This window comes from Varroa jacobsoni, unplaced genomic scaffold (assembly GCF_002532875.2).
Source record: "Varroa jacobsoni isolate VJ856 unplaced genomic scaffold, vjacob_1.0 scaffold_1301, whole genome shotgun sequence".
Lineage (NCBI taxonomy): Eukaryota > Metazoa > Arthropoda > Arachnida > Mesostigmata > Varroidae > Varroa > Varroa jacobsoni.
Window position 1 is genome coordinate 22,123 of NW_019214203.1, and position 4,960 is coordinate 27,082.

The 4,960-nt window shown below is 43.5% G+C and overlaps 1 long non-coding RNA gene across 1 annotated transcript; it reads left to right on the forward strand.

The window, feature by feature from the left end:
• Positions 1-460: 460 nt before the first annotated feature.
• LOC111268566 (uncharacterized) lies at positions 461-3,845 on the forward strand. The gene is made up of 2 exons (XR_002685292.2): positions 461-2,931; positions 3,570-3,845. It is a non-coding gene; the product is annotated as an uncharacterized LOC111268566 (long non-coding RNA).
• Positions 3,846-4,960: the final 1,115 nt, after the last annotated feature.

Here is a 4,960-nt window from a genome sequence, read left to right on the forward strand (position 1 = left end):
TCTGTTAGCATATCTTCTCCCGTATTTAGTGACAAATTTTAGACAACAGTCTTTGGAATTCTACTCTCGGTGAGTTTTCTTTCCTCAGCGAGCCCCATTCGATCCGTGATTTTTCTATTGAAAAATCTCAAACTTGTCTTTTCGTCTGATTAGTCGAGAATTATTTTTGGATGGATGAAGGCAGAAAGACGAAGGGCGCCAATGTACGAGAGGCTGACGACTCAGCGGGCAGTCAGCGATGCGAACAGCGAACTGTTTCGTTACAAGTCATAGTATATCACGGACGCCTATTTTATTATTACGATAGTATTTGTAGACTAGTTAAATAGCGCTCTAATGAGCTTTGCTAATTAAAGCTTTACATCGGCCTCCTTTTTTTGCCTTTTTTTTTTTTGGCCCTCAGAAAGGCAAGTCTAATCGCCTGTTATGTCAGAACGGTGCACGAGCTACGATTGCTATCGACTGGGCAATAGGTAACGCCTAAATCCGTTACCCCTGAAGCAGCAGTTTTCGTGTTATATGAAAGTAGCTTACCTGAAACATTTCTCAAAAAAACGTTAGCCCTGAAATTATAAAACAATAATCTTTTTGAAAGATAAATAACAGACATTACCATTTAATTCAGCATTATTTATTTGAATCTATGCAACAGACAATGTTGAAAAGTATTCACATAATTTTGAGCTTGTTGTAGAAGATGACTGGCGACATCACCTATCGAATGGTGGTGGGTCTTCCTCCTGCTGCCGCCTCTGGTGTCTCCGCTTATTCCGAGCTCAGATGCTGCTGATGTCGAAACTGATGAAGCCGGCTTGTCAGGGCGTACTTGTGCAGATCTTTTATTACTGACAGGAGAGTTACAGGTGAGTGAAGCGGTCTGATCCACTACAACAGCGGTCGTCGCCTGCTCCGCTGACGCGAGTTCGACAGTATGTTAATCTACTGAAATACTACAACTACCAAAATGGCGACGGTGGTAGGCTTCGTTGATGCTTCCCGATGCTAACGTTTGTTAGCGTTACGTTCACTGCTGCGGCTTGTTGATCTTTGCTTCTGATTCCCGCGACGATCGTAGCCTGTAGGAGGCAAACAACTAAAAAAGAGAGCGACCGCGAAAAGTAGAAGAAATCAGTGACAACGACGACGAGAAAGCCGACTGTAGAAAACGACGAAAAAAACATCACTCTGACGATGCTGGCGCCGCCAGCGGTTTATAGGGGGCTGCTATGTAGAGGCTCCAACCGCTCAGCGGCTCAGTCGCGGCCTGCAGTGACGTCCGCTCAGCAGATATCTCCCTTGTTTTGCAGGCGCATGTGCAATGTATCCGTTCGGCTGTCTGCTCTTGTCTTTTTCGTGGTTTTCTGACTAAAAAACGAAAAGGACGAAAGAACGAAGAGGCAGACCAATCGATATCAGCAGCAACAGCAGCTATATTCGATGTTGAGCCACGCTTCTGAATATGCTGGCCGCCGCCGGTGTCGCTCGTCCTCGCTCAAAAAGAGCAGATCAACGTTAACCGCTGGCAATGAGCAAGCCCAATGGCGGCAGGCGCGCTATAGACTGTGTGTGTGTGTGTGGATCTGTTTTTTTAATTTATTCAATTTGTCTTTAGCTATCCAAGCTGATCCGACTCGCAGTATTAGTAGAAGTAAAAGTGGCTCCTTTAACTCGTCGATGGTTAAACCGTCGTGCATCGTTTTTTTTTTTGTTCGGCTGAGCCTCGACAGCCACCGCGCGGCTGTCGCAATAGTCGGGACGTAACAACAACACCACCATATCGAATTTATGTCATTCTACTCCTAACGTAGCTTGATTACAGCGCACGCTGGCAGAAACCCCTTCGTTACTACGGGCTACGGGCCGTAGCGACTGGTCATAACGCCTCTGGTGACTAGTTATTATCTATTATTGTATTATAATAGAAAGCACTACTAATATCGCTACGCTTCTGCGCGGCCGTATTAGGGCTTTGACAGCAATCGATTTATCAACATAGCGAACGAAAACCGACTTGACCGCACTGCTACTGTGTCCTGATAGAAACGCTGGCGTCGTCTTAGCTGCGACAGGGTAGCGGCACTGTCTATCAAAAAAATAGTCACCGAAGTCAACCGTTGCTATAACAGAGAGTGGTGAATAGGGAACGCGATAGATGGCACAAGCTTACCAAGTAAAGTTAGTTGTCAATCACAGACGCAGCCAGTGAGCGCGACAGCTCCGGCGATAGCAACAACATTCAACTAGTAAACGTGGCGAACCAGTGAGAAAATAGGCCCCGTTCACGTCATTGTGTCAGGCAGTGACTCTGCTACAATGTGACAAGACCGACAACAGCCGCCCAGTTCTAGCTGGACAACGTACCGCAGCTTGTACCAAAAGATGAGTACGACACAGAAGGACGTTCTATACAATATAGAGTCACTCATAATATCCACCGCTTCTGGCTGCCACGTCTTTTCATATTACTGTTTACTAGCCTTGGCGAGCAACTGGAAAGCCATAATTTTATTGGTATAATTATTCTAGAGATGTGGCAGCGGGCAAATAAGCGTGATAAAGGACAGGGCAAGTGGACAGAAAAAAAAACTCAAAAAATTGAAATGACGCATGGCTACAAGCACGACTGTCTAGAGCTGTAATACATGGAACGTCTATAATGGAACAAGTGTAGGTATCGTATGCTAATATCTATGTGCATATATATACAGCTGGTGTAATTCTCAGTCCAGTGGATCGCGGCGGGCCACTAAAAACAAATTTAAAAAAAAAAAACATATTTATTAAAACATAAGAACAATTGTCAGAGGAAACGGTCGACGACTCCGTTGAACGGCGGGCAGGACAATACAAGGTACTTCGCTCAACGAAAACGATGATGTTTGATACCGTACTGCCTATGAATAAGATCGAATGCTAGACCTGCCTTTGAACGTAAGTTTTTCGAAACAGAGCGAGCAGATTTGTTAAACTCTTCATTAGATGTTGTGTCTTATACATTCACAAAGTCTGAGAAGAATATTCGATTATAAGGTTTGCAGTTCCCGCAGCAGGTTTGCATAGGCTTATAGGTGAGTTGCTTGATATACATATAGTTCTAGAGGTGTATGCCCAATAGAGGTGACATGTCTCAGGACGACAAATACCGTTTTACTTAGATGCTCATAATGCTCGAATTTTATCGATGAAGGTGTGCCGTGTCTCAAAAAAAACTATTTTTGGCAAAAAAAAGCTATCGAGAGCCAAAAGCTTCAATGCAAAATCTTTATCAAGTACACACATAAAATTTTATATATATACTCGTTGTTACGCTACATTATCTGTCCTTCTACTTTAGACTGTCGTTTTAGCTATCAGAAGGCGATCAGAAGCTACTACCAAACAAAATATATTGTTAGTAGAACTCATTTGAAATGATCTCACTACCTACATTGCTTCTTAAGTAGTCGTATAGCGGTTGGATTTGCTGCTTGTCCAAGAAAATGCCAAACATTAGATACTTTGTCCCTAAGGTCAGACATTGTTCAATTGGTAGCTTTCTTGTTTAATATCACCCATTGCTTTATTTGTAGGACGTTCCAGGTTTTCATAGTGTTGCGTGGTCTCTTATAAAAACGCGAGTCTAATTATACGTACTACGTAAAACGAAGTCTTTGATGGTCACGGCAAAAACAAACATGGGCTAGGATTGAGTGAGGTGTCCGTACCCATGGCATGCACAATATCTGTTGATAAACAAATCATGGAACATCAGTATACCCATCATGTACACAAAGCATTGTGAACACCGAGATATGATAAACCTATGAAGAAATATTATAATATATAATAAAGACTATTTCATTTTATGACGCGCGGAATTATTTGAATGTTATACTCCAATTGAAGAAGTGGCCTGATAGTGACCGTCGTAGATAAGCTCATATTATCAATCTTCTCTAGAGCTTTTCGTTTTCAGTACAGAATAGGCGTTAGATATTCGCTCCGAAACGTTCTCTGATTCGCCTTTTTTCAACTATTACTTTGTTTGAAGTCATGTTATACAGTAGCTATATGCATAGTTGGTCCAAAAAAAGCCTTTTTTTTTTTCCGTATGTCCGTAGATAACTCTAACGTTGTAAAGTACGTACCATTGGCGGGACTTGAGGCAGCAGCGATCCGTGGTCGCTGCGACTCATCATAGCTTGGGATGAGCTATTTAAATCTAGACTAGGCCGTTATAGGTGCAATAGTCTACTCAAAAATTCCCCATCGTCGCTGCCATCATATTGGTAGGCAATCTGCCACTAAAGTGGCAAGCTAGCCAGCATGGTCATCGTTCTTTGGCACTAACGTAGATTGGTGGTAATCTAATGTCGGTCCTCTTAGGTGATTCAGGCAGGCGGCAGTGAGCAACGTCAAAAAGTTTTAGCGGAAGCGCTTCCGACTCATAACGCTTTAATACATAGCCGCTCTATCCGTGCCCGCTTAGGCCGTTGGCCTGCAAGTGGGCGTAACGTTCAGTACTGAGTGCGCAGTTCACCTCGTAAAGACCTACAAACGCTTGCGGTTTACCATTTATATTGAAGCGCGAAGATCGTCCTGCATATTTCCGAGAGTAGAAGCAGCAACCGCAACAGCTAATGGCTTGCTTGTCATCAGGTCGCCGTACAAATCGACATCTATAGTACAGCCCTGTGGAGGGAAATTATAAGTTTTTGGTGAACTTTAGCAGGTGGATCTTTGCGTTGATTGCTGTCATGAGCCCACAGCTTCTTGTACCTCGGCTTCGTACGCTCCAGAATTGCACCAGCGAATAGGGTCTAGTAAAGAGTTTATCTTCAATCGTTTTGCAAGGCAAACTTCTCACGTGGGATGATACCTACATCTCGCAAGCGCCAGCTTCCCTACACTGAAGACATGGCATACAAATGGTTTCTATCATATGCTAAGGATGGCCATAGGTCTGTCGCCAGATCGAGAA